The sequence below is a fragment of the Pinus tabuliformis genome, chromosome 2_1 (assembly GCF_031772625.1).
Source record: "Pinus tabuliformis cultivar Carrire ecotype Pingquan chromosome 2_1, CPIR1, whole genome shotgun sequence".
NCBI classification, from domain to species: Eukaryota; Viridiplantae; Streptophyta; class Pinopsida; order Pinales; family Pinaceae; genus Pinus; species Pinus tabuliformis.
The window spans coordinates 324,978,325-324,988,049 of NC_142299.1; the positions used below are offsets into that span (position 1 = coordinate 324,978,325).

Sequence of the window (9,725 nt, forward strand, 5' to 3'; positions counted from 1 at the left end):
ACTTATCCATCCTATTTACCAATCATTGGAAAACTGGTCCCATTATTTCCAGTCGGAGCCACCACACCAAACGGAAAAGGAGCTGCCTTTAAGATCCGGGCCGGGTGGTTTTCCCCGATGTTGTTGCAGCGATTTTCAAGGCATCAACAGGTTTGAAGTTAGCTTTACCCGGAAACTAAAAATTTTCCTCACTGTGGCGGAAAAGAGCATACGCATGAGAAAAATCCTTCATTTCTATTTCCGATTTGCTCAGATTGCACAGAGTCATGGGGCAAAGTGCATACACAAAAATGAAAGGTATAGATCCGGTAATAAAAAACAAATAGATAAATAAACCGAAATAAACAAAGAGAAAATAACTAAAAACTGCAAATAAACATTGTATACCTCCAGATCTTAAAAATGACATAGCTAGGGCTAATAGAAACCTTTTCGTGTGAAACGAAAGGGGTTCCTCACTGGAACAGATGCTTGTACAATAGAGTAGTCCTCTTGGCCCGAAAGTAGTTAGAAACAGTAGATCTACCAAACGACAGTCGGATGTAGTTCTACCGACTTCAAATTTGGATCACCAATAGATGCGGCTCTCAAATAGCTCTGATACCATGTAAGAATTTATAGGGTAAGTTCCTCATACAGAACACCAAAAGACACCTCTCACAAATAGATCACATATCAATACACCAGTATTCTTGACGTGGTTAAAATCCTTAAAGAGGAAAGCAGTCCACGGCCTGAGCCAATGTGGCCACTTCAGGAAATTTATTAATAAAAGAATGAAAATTTACATAAGATTCTCTCATGAATGGTTACCCTACAAATGACCCTCCATGATCTTCAAATAGAGATCATGGACCAATCGGGTGTTAAGCCACGGATCAAGTGTTGTTAATACCGAGGAGAGAATGAACCGTCGGATCACTATATATCGTGACCATCGGATTGTAAGTTACAAAAGTACATAGTAAAGAAACACACTTTACCTAACTCTACACTAGACCAAGTTATACTTAACTATTTCATATGTGTCGAAATATCCTAACAAATATGTCTAAAATAATAAGACCTTAGACACCAACGTTGTTCAAATAAACTAAAAATGAAGAGAGAAACATTGCAATACTCTGAAATCTAATAATCACATGAATCAATTTTAAAGCCATAAATTCAAAATGCTATACTCTGAAATCAACGAAATTTTTAAAAGAAAATACATGTGCTTGGAGTAGTGACATCTTCCTAAAGGGCCATAGGGCTTGCCATCATCAACATCAATAGACTTCTCAGGGAATTTCTTCTACGACAAAGACAATGGAAGCCTACAACGAGATGGAGGAAAAGATTCTAACAACATTGGAGGCCTTTTATCAGTAGAAACAATGCTCCCTTCGTTAGTAATGAATGACAAGAAAGATTTGGTGTTAGACATAGGAGGTGAAGAACTCAAAGAATCCTTCCTAAGACCATGAAAATCGGTTGGTGTAACATGGTTGGTGAAAGCCATAACAAAATCAAGGATAGGCTTAGGAAAAATTAATAGTAATTATATAAATAAAATACTTTCCTAACATTCCACTATATTTATCCCCTTGGTATAACAGGTGTGACAGGAAAGGAGGATGACAGAAATGGAAAATAGATAGTGTTTTCCATTAAAAATTGTGTCAGTTCCCATCACTCTCATATGCCATGTGAACATGTATGATGTGCCTAGTTGTAGTATCATGTAATCAATAATTATTGGCACATTCCTTTTCATGATCACTGACCAATTAGTCTTGTCAACCTAAACATACAAATTTATTTCCAAACAGAGTTACCCAATATGAGTAAACCTCACCATAACAACAATGAAATTGTTACATATATTTTGCATTCATAAAGTTTTAGGAGCACTCTAAATCTTCTGGCCCCTCCATAATAGAACCTCCATGACTTCTAAGTGAAGAATAGTGTTGGTAGCAGCATTTGGTTGTCAACAGAAGATACATGTTCTCACTTGACATTCCAACTTCGTGTCATTTCTGTCAATTCAACATAGGTTGACTCCCTACTAAAATTTGCTTGTAAGCTATGAAATGACCAAAATAAGTTATGTGTAATCTTATCACACAAACACGAGTCAGACAGGTAAGGACCAAACAATATATTGTTCGATCAAAGACAAGTATGATACATTAAATATGAATTAAGCCAGGATACATATGGCATTTTGAATTTTTATTTATTTATTTTTAAATTAAATATATAATCTCACAATTTTAATTAAAACTAGATAACAGTTTTCACTTCATTGTACTTGGCCAATAGAAAAAAGGAAATAATGAATTTTATAAATTAAAAAAAACACATATTTATTTTTCTTTTAATGAAAAGTAATAAAAAAAATAACAACCTTCTTGAACTTTATACAATCATAAATAACTAATTAAAGTTACTAGGGTAATTACAATATACACTACAAGGATAATAAACTATTTGAATATCCATGCTAACTAGTTTATATATCTATATATATATATATATATATATATATATATATATATATATATAGAGAGAGAGAGAATGAATATGTACATGTATATATGGGTGTGAACCATAATATATATCACTATTCTACATTTTGGCCCTCTTTCACGTATATGTTTTGATCAATTTTATTTTAAATGCAATAACATTTTTTTGTTGCATTTCAAACAAAATTGCAAATTTATATTATGTAGCTTACACAATCCAAGTGCTAAAGGGGATTTTTGAGGCATTGAACACATTTATGCATTCAAAAATATAATTTAAACAATTAAAAATTACACATGGTGTTTGTGCGTGTGTGTGTAGAGATAGAGAGAACCGTTACATAACTATCTTAACCAAGGATTTATCAAGTGTCGAGAGTGATCAAATTTATTGAGGTGCGAACCCTTTTTCAAGTTTTGCACTTTAAGAGATTTAATTTCTCTCAGCACTTTATATATTTGTGGTTAAAATGGATCCATACCAGTAATTAAAACATTTCAAGTAGTCTCACTATTATGCATTTCGGCCCTTTTTGAGGATATTCTCTAGTCAATTTTGTCTAAAATGCAACATCAAAACTTTGTTGTATTTTATAAAAAATTGCAAGTTTAAGCTATATAGTCTACACAATCCTTGTGCCCAACAAAATTTTTCAAGGCATTGAATGTTTTCATACATTCAAAAATGCAATTTGAACAATGGAAAGGTACACATTGTGTGTGTGTGTGTGTGTGTGTGTGCGCGCGTGCATATATGTGTGTGTGTGTGTGTGTGCGCGCATATGTGTGTGTGTGTGTGTGTGTGCGTGCGCGCGCGCGCATATGTGTGTGTGTGTGTGTGTGTGCGCGCGCGTGCGCGCATATGTGTGTGTGTGTGTGTGTGTGTGTGCGCGCGCGTGCGCGCATATGTGTGTGTGTGTGTGTGTGTGTGTGTGCGTGTGCGCGCATATGTGTGTGTGTGTGTGTGTGTGTGTGTGTAGAGAGAGAGAGAGAGAGAGAGAGAGAGAGAGAGAGACATTGAAAATCCATTTTAACCATGAATCTATCAAGAGTCAACAGGGATCAAATCTATCGAGATGCATGTAGAAATATGATGTAGAATTGCAACTGTTGGAGAAATTTTAATCTAAATCAAGAGACATAATTCTACTCTATTGTTCTGTGGACATTAATTCACCATTTAGAACAACAATCTCAGACATGAAATAATAAATAATACATATGCAAAGTATTTTCCTAGGAGAAAGAAACTGCTAAAAACCCCTTAGGCTTGCTTGCATTAAATAAGATGAATGTAGATGTATTACAATTGCTAGCTCAGTTTGAGCTCAACCTGCAAGTGAATAACCTATCTCTATACTCACTTAGAAGATTTGACCCAGACTTGATGAAATTTTTCCTCTGCTGGAACCCCTATTTCCTTGTGTAATTCCTGAGAAAATTAGGCCCCTATTATTTAGGAATTTCCTCCAAAATGCTTGTGCAATTCCCAAGGTTGCTCATCTGACTACATGTAACACTTGTACACTCAATACTAGTCTACAAATGATATTGCATTGCCTTGTAATCTCCACCACAGTTGGGAAACTTGAATTCTCTACACGCACTAATTATTTTAGGCTGATTGATTGGTTAACTGGATGATCACTGAGTTATAATGATGTCCCACTACACAAATAACCTTCCACTAGTTCCTCCAACTGTTAGAACTAGTTTAATTGAACCCAACTGGATATAACTGAACTGGATTACTAGAATTTAGTAATCACACATGCTTAACTGAACTCCAAGCCCTCTAACTTGAATTTACTGAGCTAATCGAGTGACAAGAGCCATGTCACACAATTTAATTGCCTCCAAGTTGTCTGCTAATGTGGAAATTAGAATTTTCTCAATTTTACCAAGGCAAAATAAAATTGAGACTTTCTTGTTGCACTTCTCAACACTCCCTCTCAGCAAGAAAGGGATTATCAACCACTTCTATCCTACACCTGTGGAACTCAAATTTCCCTCTTAACAAATCCTTTTTCAAGATGTCAACATCTTGTTCCTCTGTCGGAATGTATTGTAGCAACATTATCTGCCTCTCCACATAGTCTCGTAAATGATGATACCTGTGTGGTCTAAAATGCGGATGCAAATTAGAGTTTAATTTAATGTCAACCTGGGAAGGTAAACTTAGAAGTGCTTATCTAAAATATATAGATCTAGAAAGATTCATAATTTGTCCAAGATCTTAAAGTCCCCTTACAAGAACATATTCATTAATATCTCTTTCAATAACTAATCAAACTTAGATCTAACAATTGTTTGAGATCTATGATTCTCTTACAAGAACATATTCTACAAGATCTCTTCCAACATTAGAACATCTAATAAGAAATTAAATAAACCTAGATCTAATAATTGTATGAGATCTTACGGTTCTCTTACAAGAACACCTTCAAATAAGACTCTTCCAATATTAGAACATTTAACAAAACTTGAAAGCTAAAATCAATCAAAAACATAAAATAAATTATAAACAAATAAGCATGCAAGTGAGGCCATGGAGGCCCTCCATAACTCCACCAGCACACCACTTCAATGGAGACTCAGATGTAGAAGCAAAATTGAAGTATGATCGTTTATTTCAAAATCTTCATTACAAACCAACTCTAAGATTACAACTCTAAGCTTCTAAGATTACATACTCCAAAATTCTAAGGTTACAAAAACTTCCAGATTACAAATGGAGAGATTGTACTCCTATTTATACAATGGGATGAGTAACAAACTCATAATGATCATCCACTAATATACTTTGCCATTATTACAAAATATGATCCCACAAATCTCTCAAGCATTTTTAACTACTTTCTCATTATTACAAAATGTGATCCCTTTGAATCCTCCATAAATATCTCACATATCTTGGATAAGATATGCCAACCAAATCCTCCATGATCTTCTCCTTAGGAATTGGATAAGATATGCCAACCAAATCCTCCATGATTTTCTCCTTAGGAATAGGATAAGATATGCCAACCAAATCCTCCATGATTTTCTCCTTATGAATAGGATAAGATATGCCAACCAAATTCTCCATGATTTTCTCCTTAGGAATAGGCTTGCATAATTATCTCCTTAATATGGTGGAGGAGATATTAATTCTTCACATATTTCCTACACATCACAAAACTCACATATTCTTGAGATATATATAAAAATATGTATATTTTCTAATATTTAATCATAAATTCACTTGTAATACAAAAATGAATAAAATGGAAAATAAGAAGGTGAAACCCAAATGTATTTATGAAAATGATATGATAAAAGGTTGATGGGATGATGAAATGTAAGGAAATAGTGAAGAAAAAGGTGGATGAAAATATGACATTTCTGAGTCCCAACATCCTCCCCAACTGAACTTGTTGCATGTCCTCATGCAACCATGCACGGGTCTCTTTAAGAACATTTGGCATCTTGAACAACTTTGGTTTTACATGATGATGTCTTTAATAATGAATGTTTCCAGGATATGTGAAAGACATGAGTAACAACTTACATTTTCTTATGGTTGGTTCTTGTGTGACAACCATGAATACAAAGAATGTTGGTTCTTGTGTTAACAACATTTATTTCGTTTTCTGTTCTCTTTTCTTTAATAATAATGTAAAACTCGCTAGAAATCATAAGCTATCAATGTGCATAAGAAAGCCCTTTTGTAATATTAATGAAGCATGCCAATATTACGTATGAAGCAAAGTGCAACAAAGTATCATTGGAAAATAAATGTTGGTGAATGGTAAATGAGAAAAAATGGAGTGATAGTGGTGAAGAAATGGAATCATGGAAGTGAATATGTAGTGTGGTAAAGAAATGGAATCATGGAAGTGAATATAGTTCTCCCCCCTCAACTGAATTGGTTGCATGTCCTCATGCAACTTGACATGGCTCGTGAAAGGAAATGTAGTATGGTGAGGGAATTTTCCAAAATATTCAAGTTAGCATATAAGGAATTGCATAATTAAATATTAGAAAACAACACACCTCTACTTACCCAAGAGTGATGAACTATGCAAGAGGAATGTAGCTGTTGCTGCTGCTGCTGGAGCAGGAAAATGTGACTGATGTTGTTGTTACTGGATCCTGGGAAATGAAGGAATCTGCACTACTGATGCTGAATCATGGAAAAGATAAATGTTGAAAGTGGAACTGTGGTACTCTCATAGATCAGAATTCATGTTGTTGTAACTGCTGAGGGAGTCGTGAAAAAGTGTATATTCTTCACCTGCTACTAAACTTCTTGGTACAATTCTAATCATGCGAAAGAATGTGTCGATGTCGAGCATGAATAGAAATCATTGGATTACTGGCCATTGATGTATGTCGTTAACCAATGCGAGGCAACTCACCGTTGATGTCAATGAGTGCCAAGGTACCCGAGTACATCTTGCGAAGTGCGAATGGATGTGTTGAGGTCGAGCCACTTGCAAGATCTGAAGATCAAGGGACATTGATGTATTCCCATGATCGTCAGCGAGAGAACTTGCCATTAAGGCATGCAAGCCTCTAGGTACTCAAAAGGAACTCTAGTCTATTTCCCAAATAAGGTGCTGATGTCGATGGGGCAAGACTTGTTGAAAGGTGGGCCTTAAGGAATCCCACATCAGTCAATGCGAGTTTGTACAAAAAGATTTGGTAGGACTATAAATGGAAATAACTCACGAACAAGCAGTGTGGATTAGCATGGCGAGGAAAACAAGGCAATGTAATCATGGAAAGGGAATGAGTTTTATTCATCATTGTAAAACAAGGAGTTGTAATCATGACGCAAAAGGATCGTTGTGGAGTGGAAAATGTCATGATATGTGCAGTGAAGAATTAGCTCCTTCAAGCGTCCAAAAATGGATGTAAGGAAATGCATGGTGTATGAAGATGAACTCTTGCTGTGAAAAATGGATATGGAAATGTCATGCTTTATGGATTTACAATTGGTGGAATTCAAAATCTGCTTCAAAAAGGGAGGTGCAAGGTAGTGGTTGTGGAGTTGGATTTGTCTTTAGAATTTTTCATGAATTGAGTCTTTGGAAGACCAATTGTCGTCACAATGTAATCTCCTTATGATCACTTGATTATCTTGTAACCTGTAAAAAAAAACTTGGCAGAAAAAAAACATAAGTGTGTTCAAGAAGAAATGGCCATTTCCTTCATGATTCTTATGCAAAAATTTCATACCAAATAAAACATATTAAGGACAATCAAAGTGTTGAAATTGACTTAATCATGATATTAAAATCAATCCATTCTTAAAATAACCATGAAAAGTAATACTCCCTGTTTGGGTCAGATGAAATATGCTTGGCAAAACCATTTATAGAATCCTCCAAATGTTTGATAAATCGATCCTCAAAATTTGTTTCCAAGTTTTCCATTTTTTTTTTTAATTTTCAAACCTGCATGAATTTTGTGATTTTTTTTTTTTAGACAATCAAAGCAGTATATTGAGCATTCAAGACCAATTAAAGTGTTCACACATTTTTTTCATATACCAAGAAACTATATAAAGCTGTTCAAACTATAATACTTTCAATACAAATACTACATCTACTAGAAAATACTTGTAGTGGTACAAAGAGCGGTGAACCCATAAAACTATTCATATGCGGGCGTTTCAAGCTCGAATCCAAGAAAGACCGCCAGCCTAAAAAAAAATTCCCTTTCTGCAGGGCACACTCTAGGGATTTTCTTAGGGTTTGTCAGGTTTCATTCGTGATTGCCCTGAGACTCCCCTGGCTTCAGGGCATTCAAAGGCATACCCTGCTTCTCATAATCCTCAATTTGTCGAGTCCCCTGGTCGAAATTGAGCTCGTAACTGAGAGGATCGTACCCAAACCTCGATGGCCGGGAAGTGCATATCTTTTTTCCGTCGTTCTTTACCCTGCGGGCAATTTTTTTCAATTTGGGTCCGTTGCAGCAGCCACTGGCATCCTCCACTATGGATTCCAACCATTCTCCAGCACGCCTGACACTGTTCCATCCCTTGCACTACCAATTGTAAGGATCCCTGTCAAACGGATCCGCCCCAAGATTCGATCGCTTGACCTTATGAAACCAGGAGATCCGAAGGAGTGAGCGTTCATCGTCTGCCCCATGGTAACAACAAAAGAGAATCCTTGCAATCGTGGGATGGCAAGGGCGAATGTGCTCAACATCCATCTCGTCGAATGGATTCGATTTGTGGATCGAGGGAGGCCACATTTGATCGAGAGATTCGAACGTTGTGCGTTGGGTCATTTTAAGGATAAGATTGGAAATGGTGGCTGAAGCGCTAAAGTGCCAGGAATTGGGATTTTTTTTTCCGAATATTGGAATGGTGGCTCACAGTGGACGAGAGAAAAGAATAAAAGTAGCCGTAGCATGCCTATATAGCCTGAAAATCCATTTGGATGAAAGCATTTGAATCAAAAGGCGGACACGCAAATGTGGGGGTTATGTGTCACCATAGAGGACAACGAATTGATTGAAGATATGTCTCAGTTCAGAAGCATGGTTGGGAGTCGTGAGTCAATTTATGCAGAAGCCGACGAATGAGAAATCTAGATTAGGTGCTGCATACAGAATCCTGAGATATCTGAAGAGTTCAAGCAAGGTTTTTTTCAGAAGACAGGAGATTACAATGTGGGTAGGAGATGCGCAGGACAGGAAATCCATTGCATTATCATTGGAGTCTATATCATGGAAGAAGCAAGAGCTTGAAAGTCTTTGATCAAGGAAGGGCGAAATCAAGTGCTTTCGCTAAGATTAGGGTGATTACCGCCTTCCCCATCTCAAAACACGCCAGATTGGTACCATTTGCAGAAAAATCTCGGGGCAAGTTCTCGACGCCAGGACTTCACTCACCAACATCCTTCATTGTTTCTGCAATAGCCTTGTTCCATTCTTCTGAACATATTCGTGTGATTGTGTGCTGTATGGTTGGATTTTTTTATTTTATTTATTTATTTATTTTTGTAATTTTTGTAACTTTTTTTGTGTTTTGTATTTCAATTTTTCTTTTTTATTAATTTTTTTTTGTTTATTGTGAAAAATTATTAAAAATTGAAATGTAACCTATCTAAAAAAAATGGCTTTTTTTTTTCAAAAAGAATTTTTTTAACAATAATAATATATATATATATATATATATATATATATATATTTATTATGTGGGAATTTTTTTAT

At 35.7% G+C, this 9,725-nt stretch overlaps 1 pseudogene; it reads right to left on the reverse strand.

Moving 5' to 3' along the window:
- Positions 1 to 8,267: 8,267 nt before the first annotated feature.
- On the reverse strand, positions 8,268 to 8,762 carry LOC149200158 (uncharacterized; annotated as a pseudogene).
- Between the last annotated feature and the right edge of the window lie 963 nt (positions 8,763 to 9,725).